At 54.3% G+C, this 19,583-nt stretch overlaps 1 long non-coding RNA gene across 1 annotated transcript in view; it reads left to right on the forward strand.

The window, feature by feature from the left end:
• Positions 1-14,818, forward strand: part of LOC120873843 — a 28,810-nt gene extending 13,992 nt beyond the window's left edge. Inside the window, exon 3 of the long non-coding RNA XR_005723539.1 lies at positions 14,763-14,818. This is a non-coding gene — a long non-coding RNA (uncharacterized LOC120873843). The remainder of the gene's footprint in view (positions 1-14,762) is intronic.
• Positions 14,819-19,583: the final 4,765 nt, after the last annotated feature.

Below are 19,583 nucleotides of genomic sequence, written 5' to 3' on the forward strand. Positions count from 1 at the left end.
ATGTGTGGTGTATGTGTATGTGTGTGTGTTTGTGTGGTGTGTGTGTGTGTGTGTGTGTGTGTGGAATCTCTACAAGAAGCTCTGTGCCTCCAGGCAGAGCAGCAAAGGGAAGCAGCCGGGGCGCCTGGGAACCCGGGGGGGCTGTAGACCCGACCGCCTGGCCACACCTGCGTCAGACCAGCGCAGCTCCACTGGCCCCTCTGTACGTCGCTGGAGGAGGGTAAGTGTGTGCAACTGCTTTGGGAAATAGTTGGGAATTTTCTCCTGAAATAGAAGATGCATGCCTTGCCCCACTGCAGCTCTATTTCTAGGTATATAAGCCCCAAGGAATTCTTGACTATCTGGGGAGACGTGGTCAAAACTGGCTTTCAGAGCCTCACAGATGATGAACAAGACCCAAAGGATCCCAATAGAGGAGAGAACTGGGGTATCCAGGCAAAGAATGTAGAGACACCGCAGTCACAGACACATAATTCTAAATTAAAAGAATGGATTCAATTGCTTTCAACATTTCTACCTCTTTTTTGGTAAAGATAAAAACTAAAAATTTAGAAGTATGCTTTAGGTACCCACACAGACACACGATGTCTACGTGGAAAGAAAAGCACAGAAATGGCAACACGGCGGCAGACGGAGTTTACTTCGAGTGGAGGGGCAGGCTGTGATGGGCGAGGGGCAGGGCGCGGGTTGCTCTGTTGGTAGCAAGGACCCCGTGGTCCAGGGAAGTGAGCTCACAGGAGCACCTTGCTGGTCACCCACTGGACCTGAAGCCAAGCAGGGCCCTGTGGGGCTCCCGGGTGCAAAGCCTTTCTGTGTCCCCCAATTCTCCATTACTGGAAACAGGCTTCGTTCGGCCTCCTTGATCGTCCCTGCCTTCCATCAGCGGCGTTCAAACAGTTGCCTGCCGGCGGTGCCTGCTGGTCTCCAGGCTCTGAGGGGCGCTGGCTGCCCATGGGGGCATCTGAAGGGACCCAGGGGGCTGCTCCATGGCGCAGGAAACCTGCCAGGTGGGCACAGGTATTCCTGGGACAGACAGCCCTGGGAGGGACAGATAGCACTCTGCAGGGAGAAGCCTTCCTGCCTGGTTGCCGAGGAGCAGGGAAAAGCGGGGGGACGTCCAGAGCCCGGGGAGGGGTGAGGCTGGGGACAGCTGGCCGTGGGGAGCGTGGGGTGCAGGGGCTGCCCCACAGCGGAGGGCAGAGTGAGGCTGGGGGCTGGGGGTCTGAAGCAGAATCTGGCCTCCATTCCCAACGCCGAGTTACATTTCAGAGACTGAGTACCGGGTGAGGTGGAAGAGAACAGCTCTGCTGGGTGGCCAGGCAAGGGGGCCCAGGGGATTCACGTCCTCACAGACGCGTGTCCTGCCTGGACGGGGCAGTGAGAAGTTTGTCCATTACAGTTCACAGAGGGTGTGATCAGCACGTGGGCATTACTCTGACTGGTTGGTGGGGAGGTAAGTGGGAGTCAGCATCACCAACCTTCAGATTCCAACTGGTCTGGGGCCCACATGCTGGCGGGCAGCAGACAGCTTACTTCTCCCACCTGGTGGGGGCGTCAGTTCATCTGGAAAACAAAGATACTGTGCTGTGTACCCCTGAAGGTGAGCCAGGACCCGCCTCCAAGGCTGCCCTACTGCGGCCTGGTCTACAGCGGGCTGGGGGGCAGTGGGCAGCCAGCCCTGGCCCCCGAGGGTCAGGCCTTGTTCCCACAGCATTTCCGCCTCTGCTCACCGTCTGCTGGGCACCGACCGCTTTCCGGGATAATCTGCAGGCGTTCCTTGTTTGTCCCGACACCAGCCCCCCGTCAGTGCCAGGAATAGCTTCCTCCAGGCTGAACCCTGCCTTTGCATTTTCTTGTCTCAGAAACTGGGGCACGAGCTCCAGCGTGCGGTGATGATCCGAGCTCACTTACCTGATCCCCTTCCTGGAGGGGAGGTGTCCTGGGAGGCAGGGTGAGTCCCTGTCTGCATCGCTGCTACCAGCCCTGAGGGACAAAGACCAGCGCTGTCCCGGTCTTGAGAGCGCATGGAGGTTGATGTTAGGGTCTGGAACTGGTTGGAACCTGGGAATGGCTGGAGCCCTGGCCTGATTCCAGCATTTCTTCGCTGTTTCCCAGCTGCACGTTTCTCCATGGGAAACAGGGAACGTGAAATTTCAAATGAAATGTCATAAAGCAACATACTGGCTTAGCGACACAGAAAGGAGTAAACGCGGGCCAAAGGGGGCTCGTTGTAGATAGTGAGAAAGACGGCTCATGTGTGCTCTGGGCACTGCCCGCCTGCCAGGCAGAAAGGACTTAGACCTTCTCACAAACTGTATGGTCAGCACCCATGGGACAGGTGAGGGACCCTCTTCCTAGACTCTGAAGGCAGTAACAGCTGCAGACCTCGCTATTATCTGTCCTAGTGCATAAAAATCATGGGCTTCCCAGGTGGCGCTAGTGGTAAGGAATCCTCGTCAATGCAGGAGACATAGAAGATGCAGGTTCAATCCCTGGGTGGGGAGGGTCTCTGGAGGAGGGCGTGGCAACCCGCTCCAGTGTTCTTGCCTGGAGAATCCCATGGACAGAGGAGGCTGGTGGGCTACAGTCCACAGGGTCACAAAGACTCTGACATGACTGAGCACACACACACACACACGCACACGCACACACACACACGCACACACGCACACACACGCACACACACACGCACACACACACACACGATATCCCAGATTTCCAAACCAGTGGGAATGGAGACAGCATCTGCTTGTGTCATCCTTGAGTGAGATCAGAAGGAAACATTCCAAAGATCAAGACTCTAGAAGCTTCCCAGAATCTCTGTTACCTTCAGTTTGACAGCAAGAAATCAGAGGAATCGGGTTTTAAAATTGCTTCTGATACACAAATGGTCCAGTTGAACCTCTGGAGCCAGAGAACCAGAACTTAAGACATATAATCCTCTCTGGTTTCAACAGCCCCATTCATCAGCCCTAAAGTAGCTGAGCAAGAAGCTTCAATGAGCCTGGAAGGTATGACTCCTCCTCTTTGGTAGTCTGGGGGAGCTTGGGTGCAGCAATGCCTCATCCATCAACCAGTAAAGTAGGCCACGGCCCAGGCTTTCTTCTCCACACCAGGCAGGGCTTCTTAATAGGCTGTGAGCCTCTTGGGCAGTCTCTGCCTCCGTGAGTATGTGTGTTTAAGTGAATGAATGTACAGATGGATGGAGGGAAGTGAGCAGGGGTGGATGGATAGATGGATGAAGGATGTATGGGCAGGTGGATGGATTGATGGACAGATACACGCATAGGTGGGTGGTGTGATATGTGCACGCATGCACACAAGGGTGGATTGGTGGATGGGTGAATAGATGGTCAGATAGATGATGGATGGATGGATGCATGGATGGATGGAGGGACAGATGGATGCAGAGATGGACGGATTTGCGAGTGGTAGATAGATGGATGGATATAGATGGATGGATGGATGAATAGATGGCTAGATAGATGGCTGGCTGGCTGGATGGATGGATGAATAGATGAACAGGTGAAGGGGCAGATGGATGCAGAGATGGATGGATTTGCGAGCGGCAGATGATGGAGTGATATAGATGGATGGTTGTCTGTATGCATGCATGCACACACAGGTGGATGGATGGGTGTGTGGATGGATGAATAAGTGGAGAGAGGGAAGGGTGAGGGAGGGCCAGGGTTTTTCCCAGGCCCTCTATTGGCCCCTCTCTCACCTCAAACAGGCTTGTCTGGGCTGTCCTCCTCCTCTCTACATCTGGGAAATGACCCTTCAAGAACTTCACCCCCTGTGGTCTTGCCCTACTTCTACTTCTTCAAACAGAGAATCAGAGTGTCGGGGGAACGGAGGCAGCTGACCTCCACTCAGAGGGAAATCTGCCTGGATTGAGGAGTCAAGCCACGGTCTGGGGCCAGGAGTTCTGTGAAACACGCCCTTGCTTTCTGATCTATCTCTACATGAGCCCGCCTACTGCTTCTCCCAAAGAAAAGGTAACGCGAATGAAATCTCAGTCCTCAAATGGAGTGGATTCAGGCGACCCCTACGGGGTTTGCTCAAGAGAGCAGTCAGCTTGATGCTATACAGGCAGGTGGAACCCAAGGACACACACTTTGCAGTTAAGGGACCTCCGGCCACCACGGTGAGGGGCCAGTGCAGAAGGCAGCTGTCCTCCTGGGCCCTCCAGAGGGGACTTGCTCTCTCCACTTGAGGATGGATCAAGGTTGTATCACCCAGGAGTAGCAGAACAAGACCAGTATTTGGATCAAGCACATGGACCTCAGACCTTAGACCATTCTCTCCTCAAGCCCACTGTCCAGTCAGTGATCTGAGCTGGTCACTGAGGGCCCAGGGACCAGGGGACGTGGCCCAGTGACGGTGACTCCTGAAGGCCATCATCACCCACTTCCTGAGCAGAAGCAGAGCTCTGGCATCAGCAAGAATGCAGACCCAGGGGTGACACCCTGAGTCTGGTGACTCTACGGTCCTGGCGACCCCCACGCTGCATGCATTACCACCTGCTGCTGGCTTTCTGCGGGACAGCAAGCTCCTGTGTTGGAAGGACACGGGCTTCTCATCGTGCCGAGCCCAGCAGAGTCTGGTCTTGTCGAGAGGCACCGTGTGAAGCTCCGGCCCCGAGGAGTACACAGGCACACTGGCACTGAAGAGGCTGGCGGAGTCCCCTGGCTGACGTGGGGGCCTGGAACATGCCTACCCTGCCTGACTGGGCCTCCGCCTGAGGCCAGCATCCCACGGGCAGCTCTGCCCAGGGAGGAGCAAGGGAGGCAAGGGACTCAGGCTGTGGAAGCCCGTGCCTGGTTCTTGGAGGGATTCTGAGGTCTCATAATGGAAACATAAGCCAGCATTTAACTTCAACATCTGTCTAAATAACAGACTAAAAATGAGGCTAAGGAAGATGAACCAGAATTTTTATAACTGAAGTAATAACCGTGCGTCACGTGCTGATGGGACTAACACAGTCCTGCACCCGGTGGCTAGCACTGCGCTGTCTTCCGGGGCCATTTACTTCTTGCGCGGATAATTCCTCCTGTGTCCCGGGGACCCCACGGGAGGCTGGGGGCACTCCTCGGGCTCCCTGGCCTGACACCACAGCACCGATTGCCCTCAGTCTGGCATCTCTTTACCAAGTGCCGACCTCGCACTGAACCAAAGATGATAAAGGGTCCCAGAGGACGTAGTTGCTTTTTCATACAATCCCTCTTGCCTGTGGCAGGTGAGAGAAAGTATAAAACATCAAAACACACTAGGTCACCGTGTAGCCAAAACCAAGGGGAAGGAGAGAATGCAGATGGGGCGTGAGAGAGGAGGGCAAAGAAGGGGCGTAGATGGGGGCGGGGACCCCGAGTTTCAGCTGGTCCACACGAAGGGGAACACACCTTCAAAGGGCCGGCCTGGGGTCCCTGCTCTGACAGCCCCATCTTCCTGGCAGGGGTGAGCAGCTCAGTGTCTAAAAAGGAAAAGTGAAGTGAAGTCGCTCAGTCATGTCCGACTCTTTGTGACCTCCTGGGGGACTGTAGCCCGCCAGGCTCCTCCATCAGGGGGCTCTCCAGGCAAGGATATTGGAGTGGGTGGCCATTTCCTTCTCCAGGGGATCTTCCCCACCCAGGGATCGAAGCCGGGTCTCCCGCACTGCAGGCAGACTCCTTGCCCTCTGAGACACCAGGGAAGTCCTAGAAAGGAAACTATCCTCTAAAACGTGTGTCCTACTCGGCCTGATTGTGAGTGGAGGGTCCCAACCACAGCCCTGGGTCCTGTGCGTCTGGCACACCCCCGGTGGGCAGGGGTCTGCCTGTGATCACCCCCAGCCTGGGCTCACCACCCCTCCTGGGTGGATGCTGGGCCTGCTGGTGCCTTTGCAGCCCCACCTTCCCCACCCCGGGGCCCCAGGCCCTCTCCCCTGAGCATCCTTAACTGTCTCCTCCCTTTATAGTATGAGCTCCGAGGCCAAGGCCCTACCACAAGGATTCTGGCTGTCCTCACTCCAGAACTCTGCCCGGCACTCAATAGGCACAACGAAAGGTCTTTGGTGAAGGGGCTGTGGGGACAAGGGCAGGTCATCAGACTTGCGCTCTTGCCCACGTGCTTCTGGGCGAGTGGAGGACATGGTCAGGCTGGTGGTGGGGCGGGTGCAGCTCCCAGGCTCTCTCAGCCTTGCAAGCTCGTAGCTTCGCCGAGCTGAGTGGCCAAGTGAAAACTGAGCTCAGGGACTTCCCTGGCACTCCGGAGGTCAAGACTCTACCTCCACATGTAGGGGCGGTGCCTTCAGTCCCTGATTGGGGAGCCAAGATCCCACACTCCTCTAGGCCAAGAAAACCAAAACCCCCAAACTGAAGCAGTATTATATTAATAGCAAATTCAATAAAAACTTTAAAAATGGTCCACATCAAAAAGCAGAATCATTAAAAAATGCCCCAGTAACTTTTTGAGAAAAAGTTGAGCTCAAGACACAAATTCCTCCAGGAATGATGGCTCCAGCCTGCGCTCTACTTTCTAATCAAAGTGGGGAGCTGAAGGCGCACAGCACGGCTTTGCGTTAATAGTTTGGTACTTGTAAAACATTTTTAGGTTCCCCCTCTGCTTTTTTAAAAGTTTATTTTCTACTGGCATACAGTCATTCACAGTGTGCTAGATTTTGGTGTACAGCAGCGTTTCAGTTACCCGTGCACAGACATGCACATGGTCACAGTGTTCGTGGGGTTCCCAAGGGCTCACGGGGCTCCAGCGCTTGGGTCACCTGATGCCAAGAGCCAGCTCATTGGAAAAGCCTCTGACGCGGGACAGACTGAGGGCAGGAGGAAAAGGGGACGGCAGAGGATGAGATGGCTGGATGGCATCGCCGACTCAAAGGACACGAACCTGGGCGAACTCTGGGCGATAGTGAGGGATGGGGAGGCCTGGGGTGCTGCAGTCCGTGGGGTCACAAACAATCAGACATGACTGAGCAAACTAAGAAAGACAACAGTACAGGTATCAGGGTTTCCCGGGGGCACTAGTGGTACAGAACCCTCTGCCAGTGCAGGAGACGTGAGATGTGGTTCGATCCCTGGGTGGGAAAGGTCCCCTGGAGGAGGGCACGGGAACCCACTCCAGGATTCTTGCCTGGAGAATCCCATGGACAGAGGAGCCTGGCGGGCTATAGTCCATGGGGTCGCAGAGTCAGACACGACTGAAGGGACTTAGCGCGCATACTCACATACACAACACGTATCTATGCTTTTGATTCTTTTCCCATGTAAGTCTTTACAGAAAGCTGAGTGAAGCTCCCTGTGCTGTGCAGTAGGGAGAGCCCTACTGTTGGTTATTATATACAGGAGTGTGTATGTGGTAATTCCAAAGCCTCCACTTATCCCTTCCCACTTCTAGTTTGGTATTGAAAGCTCTTCCTCAGGCCTGGGTCTGGAAGATTGGGGGAATCTTTGGGCAGGCCTGACCCTTCACAGACACATGCACCCACATACAGGCACGTGCACACATACGTGCAAACGCACACACGAGCACACACAGGCACACACGTATGTCTTTCCGTCTTGGTTCTCCAGCTACTGGCTGGTGGGAACGTCCTGGAGACGGGCACTGACATGAAGAACTGTGTCTGCTGCGTCCAGGAAAAACGTCCTCTAGTTCCCCACAACCCTATGCATTTTTGCTAAAGTCATCTTGTTTCAGGAGCCACCAGGAAAATGGCCTGCAGTTAACACTCTCACCTGAGGAAGTGAGGAAAGGTTATCTCCATGGCAGAGGCTGCCGTGGGCTGTGCAGGTTAGGAGGGCAGCTCATATCCATTCAAAATACCGCACACCAATTTCAGGTAAGCTATCACTTGTTGTTTTTGCCTAGTCACTAAGTCATGTCTGACTGTTTGTGGCCCCAAGGACCATAGCCCACCAGATTCCTCTGGCCGTGAGATTTCCCCAGCAAGAATACTGGAGTGGGCTGCCAGTTTCTTCTCCAGGGGATCTTTTCAACCCAGGAATCGAACCCGCGTCTTTTGTGTCTCCTGCACTGGAAGGCGCGTTCTTTATCTGCTGAGCCACTGGGGAAGCGCAAGCCATCACTGTTTTTGCCGAAGCCAAAGGAGCAACTCTATGCGATAAAAAGAAGCGCCGGTCTGTTCACGCCCAGGGTCTATTCACGAGTGTGCTAGCCCAGAAATATAACTTCTTACACTGTCACCGATTAAATAAAGGGTTTGAGGGGTTTTTTCCTTAGCATTTCAGATTTTTCTTTTAAAACTGTTTCCTAGCTAAAGAATGGTTGTGTTCACATAAAGTGACAGGTTTGCAGGTTGGTTCTGAAACGACAGATGTCTGGGAGTTTTGAGAACCAAATAAATATTTGCATGTTCTGGTTTCTGTAGAAGTCGCCTGGGCTGAATGAAAACCTGCATCTCACAGACCCCTCCAAAGAGACTCAGACGAATCCACTCCTCAGTCCTCTCATTACCTGCCTTCCCCTCGGCCATCGGTCAGTCTGGGCTCTTTCTGGAAAGAGCAAACAGCAGAATGGAGCAGAAACCATTTTCTCCACCAGGAAGCGCCGATGGCCAGCTGCCTCTTTGCTTCCTCCTTGATGTTGACGGCCAAGTTTTAGATCATAGCCTTGGTCAGATGCTGGAAAAGACTGTTTTTAACTTCAGGAGTCAATGCAAGTGTAGGCAGCACCCTATCAGGGGTTGTGGAATTGTCTCGGCAAAGAAAATGTATTTGCCTTCTGCTGACAAACTGAGGTTACAGGGACAGGGACAAGTCACCTCCATTAAATCAGGGCAGATGGAGGAAAGAAGGGAGGCAGCCTGGTAGTGAGGGACCACAGGGCATCGCCAGGCCGGGGCCAGGAGAACCCCTCTGGTGGGAGTCCGTGGCCTCCTGGTCCAGAGCTGGTCTGCAGAGGTATTAATGGCTTCCAAAGGGGAAGAGTAAGATGGAATTAAACTGAGCAGGGCCGTTTTCTTTGCTGGGACCAGCACCTGCCATACCTCCTGCTTCTACACGACACGGCCTCCCTTCCCTCTTCTCGTCCCCTGTTGGGGCCACAGACCTCAGCCCGTTTCTCTGCAGCTACTGTGGCTGCCACTCAGCAGGTGGCCCAGTGGTAAAAATCCTCCTGTCAGGGCAGAAGGCGCAAGAGATGTGGGTCCCTGGGCCGGGAAGATCCCCTGAAGGTGGAAAAGGCAACCCGCTCCAGTATTCCTTTCTGGGAAATTCCATGGACAGAGGAGCCTGGCAGGCTACGGTCCATGGAGTTACAAAGAGTAGGACATGACTGAGAGACCCAGCACGAGTGAACCGTGGCCGCCAGACCAGGGGTCAGGGCCCTTGGGCTGCTGATAAAGGGGCCTGAGGCGCTCAGGGATGCCTGTCTGTCACCACGGGCTCATCATTCTCCAGGCTGTTGACTCACAGGCCCAGGACCCCTGGGGCTGTATCCCTGACGCCACTGTGGGGTCGTGAGTGAGACGGGTGAGGATGCTGGGAGCTCTTGCCTCTTGGCATCACACGTGATAAATAGAGCTCATCTTCCCTGGGTCTCCAGACTGTGATGGGCACCTACAAAGACACAAAGGAGGGAGAAGGAGGCCCAATTTCCCGTCTGCAATTCCCAAATCCGAAAAGCTCATACTGCTTTTTGTTCTTCATTATGACCAGAAACTCATTTGGCAGCAAAGCCTGATCTGAGCTGATGCAAAGTCATCTATAATCTTTATTCATGCTTCTCAGTGTGAATATTCATGCATTTCTATGCAGAAATACTAACGCGTCTGACTATAAGGGGCTGCTCGGATTCTCCTGGAGGTGTAATGTAACAGACAGAACACACAGCGTTCTGTCTCCAGCCTCTCATGCCCATGCTGACCCATCCACCACTCAAGAGGCAACCCTTCCGCAGAGGCCAGGCGGGAGATTGCTTTTCTCTTTGATGTAAGATGTGCATACACAAGGCAAGAATTTGCTCTTTATTTTCTGGTAAGAGAGTAGTTTGGAAAAGTAAATGAAAGATGAACACTGTACAATATACACCATGGCAGGACTGGAAATATGACCACACTTTAGAGAAAAAGAATGATCTTTGCAAGATTGAATTGTTGCTAGATGGATTTTGAAAACCACTGCAAAGCTCTCTGCTGGCTCAGGGATGTCAATCATTTGCATATCCCTCGCCTTGTGGGGAAAGCGCTGGGACCTCAGTGACGAGGAGTCAACTGTAGATAATTAAGTGGGGGCCGCTGGAGGAGCAAAAGGATCAGGCAGCAGAGAGAGAGTGTCAAGGGAAAGTGATTGATACTGTGTTTTCAGTAGATCAACGTCAAGAACCAATTTGCTAGGGAAAAGATAGTGGATTATGTAGAGAAAACCAAGCTACAACTCAGCGCTTGGTTACAAGACTTTCTTCCATAAACACTGGCCAAAGTTGCCATAGATTCTAGAAAAGACTGGCTGGACTTACAGGTTTCAGCTTGATTCAAGTTTTTCATCAGCCTTTTATGGGGGAAAAACCCTCAGCCCTGAACACCCCCAGAGGAAGGTAAGAGGATTGGAGAGAACCCTTGTTACTGATGGAATTTGAGAAGCCCTTTGGTGCTCTTCAGGGAAGCTGGAGGCGAGGACCAAAGCTGCCGAATTAAAGTACCTGGTGATGAAACTCACCACCTGTGTGTGATGAAAAGATGAATTCTGTTTTCAGAAAATCAAGCTCACCACCTGGAGAATTGCGACATTTGGGCAGGTCATGGACACCTGGCTCGAAGTGAAATGCCAAGGCCGATCCTATTGACCGGGGGTGGGGGGAGAAGTATGTTCTGAAAGCGAGATGGGGATGGGGGCAGGAACCTGGGAGGCCAAAATGGAAGCTGTCCTCCCCTGCTTCCGCTCCTGCCCTCTTCCCTCTCTAGCTGGTACACGTGGATTTTATCAACTTCAGGCTTGCCTGGCACAAGCCCACAAATCACCCAACAAATGGAGTTGACAAATATTTGTTGAGCACAATGCGGGGAGACTCTATTCACATCTCCATGGCAACGTCGGTTTAGGGGATCATTTTAGTGAAATTGTATTGCAGATGGATTAAGCCTTAAACCAAGTCAGCCCACCCGCCACTTCCTGCGGCTCTGTCTACCTGGCTGCCTCCTGCAGGACCACCTAGCATTTTAGGTGGCATCTTTTCTGAGAGGATGGCACTGGATTCTGGCTATGGGCAGCAGGGGAAACACTTTAGACGCAGCAGTAAGGGGACACTCACAGGGATGTGAGTGTGTGAGGTCTGCTCTGCACAGTGAGGGGTCTGCTGGAGCCCAGGCTTGTGACAGGGTGGGGGAGGAGCACTCGGGGTAGGTGATGAAGTCATCGTCTGGAGGGCAGGGGTGCTCTGTTCCCATGGCAGCTGGGAGCCATGGGAGGCCAAGGGTCAGGTGGGATCCAGGTGTGCCGGGCGCGCTTAACCTGCCTTCTTGGGACAGGGTGCAGACCCGTCATCTGCCTGGGAGAGGCTCAGACTGCCTAGGGCCCGGTCTGTCGTCAGAGCCAAGTGTGTGCTAGGAATTTCTGGTGACGTCAGGGCCACCTTTGCCCAGGCTGGTCCAAAACAGGGGTTCTGCACCACTGAATAAGGTGCCCCCCACGGCTCCAGGGGCGTCCCTGGTGGCACAGTGGTAAAGAACCCACCTGCAATGCAGGGGACTCAGGAGACGCAAGAGGCGTGGGTTCTATCCCTGGGTCGGGAAGATCCCCTGGAGAAAGAATTGGCAACCCACTCCAGTATTCTTGCCTGAAGCACCCCATGGACAGAGGAGCCTGGTGGGCTACAGTCCCCTGGGTCACAAAGAGTCGTGGGCAGCTGAGCACGCATGCAAGATTCCAGAGAAGATGAAGGCACAGCCCAGGCTGGACTCAAGTCAGAAGACTGTGTCTGTGAGTCAGAGTCGTCCAGCAAGGCCTGGCAGGGTCGAGGAGGCAAGAGCACAGGAAGGAGTGGCTGAGACACCCTCAACCTCACCGAGATTCCTGCCCCACAGGCCTGGGCCCCTGCCAGAACTGTGTGCGTGGGTGCAGGGGCATTCCAATGGTACGTGACTGCGTTGGTGACCAATGGCTGGGGAAGGGGGTGCTCCCCACAGCCCTGGAGCCAGTATCCTCTGGCCCTGCACTCCACAGAACCCCCAGGAATGGTTGAGACTGGGCTCCTTATTAACCAGCTAGGTGGAAATTTAGAGAGAAACAGTAACTCCAAGAAGGAAAAGGATGATGTTTCTGCATATGGCACCACTGCCCCCGGAAAAACTGAGTAGGCCTGCTGGGGTGCAGTGCCCTTGCCGGGCAGCGTCCTGGGCACCCTCAGCTTCAGATGTCAGCAGTCCACGGGAGTCTGCGGAGTGCTGAGTTTTCAGGCACTGCTGATTTAGCTCCTAAGGCCCTTACAGGATGGCTATAGGAAATGAAGAAGCACAAAGCCTTTCCACAGGAATAATGCTCAAGTCGGCACCTCCGGCACTTGCCCTGGTTAAATCCCATTGTTTCAGAAAGTCTTATTTCAAGGTGTCTGGGGTCGTTCAGCCCTCCACGTTAGATCTTCTCTGGTCCTCAGGCAAAATCACACCAGGACATCTCAGAGCCTCACATGCACCGCTTGACTCTCAGACCTGGAAGGACTCAGCATGAGAGGATCCTCCTCACGCCAGCCTTGATCATCTTAAGACTTGGGTATCTGAAAGATACACAAATTCTCATTTGTTTCCATGTTTCAGAAGATGCTGCCTCGGCCACTGGGTTCAGTGAACACATCCATTATCTGTTAAACAAATACACAGAACCAAATTGCACTCAGCTTACCCAGACTGAGAGTGACTCCTCATGCATGCTCCAGTGTAAAAGATTTTGCAGTTAAAACTTATTTTTATTTCAGTCTCTGCCAATGAACCATAAAAGGCCTTCAGCCCTCAGCTCCTCCAGCTCAAATGTGATCTTTTTTTCATTTTTATGTGCAATAACAATTGCTAAAAGTATGACTTGAGTTATCAAAATGAAGATATATGTCATTAATTGTGATTGCTTATAATGGAAAGAAGATCAAACCAATCAGTCCTAAAGGAATTCAAGCCTGAATATTCATTGGAAGGACTGATGCTGAAGCTGAAGCTCCAATACTTTGGCCACCTGATGTGAAGAGCTGCCTCATTTGAAAAGACTCTGATGCTGGGCAAGATTGAGGGCAGGAGGAGAAGGGGACAACAGGATGAGATGGCTGGACGGCATCACTGACTCAGTGGACGTGAGTTTGCGCAGACTCCAGTAGACAGTGAAGGGCAGGGAAGCCTGGCGCGCTGCAGTCTGTGGGGTCTCAAACAATCAGGTAAGACTCAGTGACGAACAACAACAGCAACATGAGGGAAAATTAAATCTTACTCCCGTGTGAGACTAGGGTTGCAGAGTCGGGGCTTTGAGAAAGGCACAGCTTTTCTTGGATCTTTTTTGGTCATCGTCAGGGGCTTGGTGAGGTTCTCCCACCTTCTCTTCATCCCCTACCCCCCAAGCTCTGGGGGCAGTGGTCCTTCCTGGGCTGGGGAGGGAAACTGGACTGGCTCTGGGGGGACGCAGCCTGGAGTACCACCAGGGTGAGAGCTGGGGATGGGAGATCCTCAAGCTGGCTGCTGACCCCCAGGTGGGCACGGAAGGCTGACTTGAGTCTAAAGTGTAAGGGCCCTGGCACATGAGCCAGTGTGCAGGGGCTGGCAGGGAGCTGCAGGCAAGCTGGGGTTCACGGGTCCTCGAGGTCAGGCCGCCCACCCTGCAGGTGAGAAGGATCCAGAGAAGTCGTAGTGCTCAGCTGGACTCCCTGGGGGCCGTGTCAAAGCAGCAGACAGGCCCCGCGGCCAGCTCCAGATGGGGCTCCTTTCTCACCCACCCTCCTGGAGATGCCAGACCCTGGCACGGGTGGGGCAGAGCCCAGCCTCTTCCGGACATGCCCGGGCCGACAGCTGGCGGAGAGGAGGTGCTGGAGAGAGGCATGCACACCCCTGCTCTCTGTTCTCTTTAGGATACTGACCAGTCAGCAAGGGGGTCCCAAACAGCGAGGCGTTCCTGGTCAGTGACAGTCCAGTCCAGTGAGAAGTTCAGTCGTGGGGCTGGCAGAAGGGCGTCCCTGTCAGCAGGGGCCCTGGCTGGCAGGGTCCCGGCCGGCGAGGGTGGGCAAATGTGTGTCAGACACTCGCAGGGGTCTCCCTTACCCCAGCCTAGCAGAGCCTCGCCCCAGCACCGGTAGGCACAGCCTGCTCATCCCTGTGCTCACTGCACTTCCTGTCGGTGGTGAGCCTCCCATCCACGCCGGATTGCCTGGGGCTTCCCTGAGCCAGACGGTCAGTCTGGTCCCCCGCTGCCCCCACAGGAGACGGGGTGTGTTTGGGGGCCACTGCCCTCAGGGCCAGAATGATGCCAGCACAGGGCTGGCGAGCCCCACCCTGGTCCCCCACCCGCCCGTGGGGATTCTTGGGGGCCTCCCTGAACTGTTGGTGAGTGCAGCTAGCCCTGTCTCTAATCTACTCGTTCCTGAGAGTCTCCCTAAACCAGTGGGTTTTCATTCCCTTTAAATACTAGATCCTGGACTTCCCTGCTGGCCCAGCCATTAAGGATCTGCCTGCCAATGCAGGGACACAGGTTTGATCACTGGTTTGGGAGGATTCCACAGGCTGCGGGGCAACTAAGCTGGCGTGTGCAGACCACCGAACCTTAGAGCTCATGCTCTGTAAGAGAAGGCCGAGCACCACAGCTAGAAAGCAGCCCGCACCCGCCGCATCTAGAGAAAACCCACACACAGCACCCAGTGTAGCCAAAAATAAGCAAATAAATTAAAATATACATATAAATAAGGAAATAATACATCCTGGGATTCTCCCACAGCACCAATATGTTCCTTGTGCAGAGTAAAAGGCAGACCTGTGAACAAAGACGTTTCTCTGACCGACTGTTAGGCTTCTAAAATAATACTCAGCACAACGGTAGTCAGGAGTGAGGCTTCTCAAAGGACTTCCGAATTCCAGAGAACTCCAGTTCCCATCAAAATGCAAGCCCACCTGGGAGCCCCAGGGCACAGAGGTTTGCTGGGAAGGAGAGGAACAGGACCGCAGGGTAGAACTTGAGCTGGTTTTCAAGTCAGGCTGCACATCAAAAGTCTACCAAGCTTTAAAAATACCCCGCCCGCCCTCCTCTGGGTCAATTAAATCCATCTCCTGGGTGAGGCCAGGGTGCCTGGTAGTTTAAAAAGATCTTCGGCTAATTCTAATGCGCAACCAGGATTTAGGGCCCCCGGCGTGGGGAATAAGCTCCTTCTTTCCCACAAGCAGCAGAGCCTGGAAGAGCGGGAGGAAGATGAGTGGGAGGCTGGATGCCTGTGCGGGGTTCCTCCTCCAGCTCAGGTTCCCGAGGAGGGGGGCGCTGGGGGCTGGCATAGCCCCGCTGGGTCTGGAGGCTGGCGCCTCGCTTCTCAGGGCTGGCCTGGGACACCAGGAGCCCTTCGGAGAAGCCCCTGGACCAGCAAGGCACAACAGAAGCCAGTTTAAAAACAGCTGAGGACTATTCCCAGGCCTATTTCCCGTGCCCAGAGCGACACCCCCACCGTGACCCCACGCCTGGAAGTGGCAGCCGCACCGTGACTCCGTGCCCAGGAGCAGCCCTGAACGGAGCCATTAGATGTAAAAAAGCAGAATCAATCCCAGAAACACTCTTCACTATTGGAAGCATCACAACTGATGACGTTTCCGCTCCTTCCTCCCACTGGCTAGACTGGCTCCGGGTGAGCTGAGAGCAATGAAAGGGGACAAAGAGTGATGGTCTTCCCTTCGAGTGACAAAGTCTTCCCTCGAAGTAGATGGTGTTTCCCAAAGTGTGTTCTGAGCACCATTGACCACCCACAGCAGCATTAGTGAGTGCAGGGTTAGAAACCAGATTCTCCATCCCAGCCTAGGCCAGGATCTGACTCTCATTTCAGTAGGTTTCCAGGTGGGCAGTTCAGATGCGTCTTCTGCAGTGTGTCCCTAGCGGAGTGACCAGGCGGAATCACGGTTTCTGACCGCGAGACCCCAGGCTGTGTCCTGAACATCCCATTGTGATGTCCTGGCTGGGACCAGGCACTTTGGAAAATTCCCCAGTGAGGTGTGGCCAAGGTTCTCATTAAACATGCGCACGGTCGCCGGCAGGGCCCAGTCAGAAGCAGACTTCAGCTCAGTGGGGCTGAGTGGGGTCTGGTGAAGCTCCAGGGTCGCTAGAGGGTTGCAGACTGTGCGTGGACCTGCAGCGCTCTGGCCACCCACCCTCGGCTTCAGACAGCAGGCTGTTCAAGGACAGCCCTGTGCAGGACGCTGGTTAAGATCCCACCGGTGGGGACAGGCTTCGTAAACGACCCAGGGTTACAGAGACGCTGCATCAGGACAAGTGAGCATCTTCCCGCTTTCAGTCTCAGGATAGAGTCGGAGGAGGACCACAGGGTTCGGGTGGTAGGAGAGCTCGCCCAGCTGCGCCCCTGTGCTCAGAGGGCGGGCACCTCAGGCCCACGGGTTGATGAGCCAGGAGCCCGGGCGCCAGGCCTGCCTTCATTCACTCTCCCAACCTTCCATTCTCAGGCTTCCTGGAAATCTGATTCCTGCTGGGAAAAGCCATCCTGATTTTAGAATAGTCAGTGACCAGCTGTGAGAATCTGTGGATTGAAGACCCTTAAAGTTTCTCCTGTGCTGAGCAGCCCTGCAGATGGGGCTGGTGTGTGTGCACCTGAGTGGTTCGTTTCTGCAAGGAAAGGGCGGTGGGCCTTAGTGTGAGTGGGTGTGCAGGGTGGTGATCGGGGACCGTCCCTCAGCTGGGGAGCACTGCCGGGTCAAGACATTGCTACAAAGGTCATCTTTCCAGCAAAGGGCTTTGTGGACTCGGAACCACCCAAGTGCCCTCCCCTGAGTGGCCCACAGTGAGATATTCATCTCATCTCTGTCATCCCATTTCCATAATCTTACTCTACAGGATACACACTTTAGGGATCTGGTCCCTGCCAGACTTTCTAGCACTTTCCCTCACCTCACCTGAACAAAAAATGGAAAGCAGATGCCACTATTGGTAACTGTTTTCTAATAATGAAGGCTGAGCACCAAAGAACTGATGCTTTTGAACTGTGGTGCTGGAGAAGACTCTTGAGAGTCCCTTGGACGGCAAAGGAAATCAAACTTGAATATTCATTAGAAAGACGGACGCTGAAGCTGAAGCTCCAGTGCTTTGGCCACCTGATGCGAAGAGCTGACTCATTGGAAAAGACCCCGATGCTGGGAAGAATTGAAGGCAGGAGGAGAAGGGGACGACAGAGGATGAGATGGTTGGATGGCATCACTGACTCAGTGGACATGAGTTTGAGCAAGCTCCAGGAGACAGTGAAGGACAGGAAAGCTTGGCGTGCTGCAGTCCACGGGGTTGCAAAGAGTTGATACTAGTTAGAGACTGAACGACAACAATGGGCTTTTAAAATCCTGAACACACCATGGGCCCAAACCAGCTCATCTATAATAGGATTTGGGAGATTTGTGAACAGAGGAGTCAGCTATTTATACATAAGTCCCCAGGTACAACCAGCCAGAAAGCATAAAGTTTGCTGAGTTTCATCTTAGTGTTCAAATAACTGTTCTTCTAACATTACATCGATGCCATTCCTTTATAAATCAGCTTCATATCACAGTTGGCTAAGATAAACCTTTCTCTTCTCTCTCAAGTAGCTAAGTGGAGGAGGGGGGTAGATATTTGTATATAGAAGACGTTTAAAGCAACATTTCACAAAACACAATGACTTGATAAAATTGTTCACTGTCTTAGGTAAGTAACAGTCATTCTCATTTTATTATCCTCCATTAGCGAATTCTGCTGGGCTCTTGAAGGCCAAGCCCCTCCTGCATGGCAGAGCTGAGAGGGTCTTGGACATGGAGACTGGCCTCCATGGAACTTATGTTTAAAGAGCAGGAAGACCCTCTGGACCCCAGGCCCCAGTGGATATGCCTCCCTGCAGAGGGACCCCAGAGACCTCAAAGAAATCCTGAGACATCGCAGGCAGTCTGGTCAGGACGCTGAGCCCCCGAGGACCCAGCTCCAGGATAGGGATCCAGCTTCAGAGCCTGTGAGGTGAGAAGTCAGCTCTGTGCCCGCAGACGGGTCACTTCAGGTCAACAGCTCTGCCCCAGCTTTCCACAGCCCTTTAAGTCAGTCTTAGGCTCATATTTCTTGCTCTGATGTTGCTAAATCCTCCCAGACTACTCCTAGTAATTCAACCTGAAGCCGGAGGAATTTTGTTAGCCCTTTTCTGAGTCTCAAAGTAAGACGTTAAAATTGAGGACAGAAGGCTGTGCTGGGGCAGGCCTGGCCCTCTCGCTGTCTCGGCTCCAGGCCTGGAGCCGGTGTCCAGCTCTTGAACCTTAGGCTCTCCAACATCAGCAGCCGCGTCTAGACCATTCTTCTCCACCCTGGCCACCCTGGGCTGCAGCTCCTGGGCCCACAGTCTGGGGGACCCCTTGGCTCCCTGGAATGTCGCCCCAGGCCTGTTGCATCCCCAGGACAGCAGCCTCCCACACACTTCCTTGTCTGCAGAGGCCCAGCCCAGTACAGTCTGTCAGCCTGCACATGTCTCCTGAGGATGGAACTGCGGGGATGAAGGGGGCAGTGGGCTGGGTAGTCAGCAAGAGGGTCCCCTCTTGGTTCCCTGATCCAGCAGTGCCTGCTTCCCAGCTGGAGACTCTTCTGTTGCACACCACCGACCCCTGCTCTGCTCCCCTGACCCCTGCTGGGGTACCCTGGCTGCAGACTCACCCCAGAAGCCACTTCCTGCCCCCATCCTGGTGCCTGTCTGTCTGTCACTCTGCACCAAGGGTCCTGACCCTGAGGGTCCCCCTACACAGGTCAGGGTAAGATACGCCTGGGAGGGTGACTGACAGCCCTGGGAGGGTGGCTGACAGCCCTGGGAGGGTGGCTGACAGCCCTGGGAGGGTGGCTGACAGCCCTGGGAGGGTGGCTGACAGCCCTGGGAGGGTGGCTGACAGCCCTGGGAGGGTGATGACCAGCCATGTGCCCTAACCCTCCTGCCCTTATGGTCCAGAGGGATGCTGGGCCTAGTCACCTGGCTTCTGCGGGACAGACCGGTGCGGCACCTGACCATCACAGCTTACTCATTGCTCGGGACAGTGACATCAGGGCCTGCATCTCTGGATGTGGAGTCAGTCCCATCCTCCCCGGCAAATAGAGCTGTCCCGGGAGGAGCCAGGCTCTGAGGACCAGCCCTGCGGGTGCCCCTGAGGCCCGAGATCCAGCCCCTGGTGGTGTGTCGGGAGTGCGCAGCCGTGCATTTTAAAGGGGAAGGTCTTTCCAGGTTTGCTTTTCAGGACAAAGGCGCCCTGCGGTCTTGTACAGCCCAGGCCTCAGCTTTCCTTTACAGTCTGTCCGGGCTCCTTAATCTTCTGTGGATTGGGGAGACCTCATGGTTCAGCCCCTGACAGCTCGCTCCTTAATATTTCAGGAAACGTGTTAACCTAAGAAGGCAGCCAGCACCCTGCTACT

The sequence above is a fragment of the Oryx dammah genome, unplaced genomic scaffold (genome assembly GCF_014754425.2).
Source record: "Oryx dammah isolate SB20612 unplaced genomic scaffold, SCBI_Odam_1.1 HiC_scaffold_14, whole genome shotgun sequence".
Lineage (NCBI taxonomy): Eukaryota > Metazoa > Chordata > Mammalia > Artiodactyla > Bovidae > Oryx > Oryx dammah.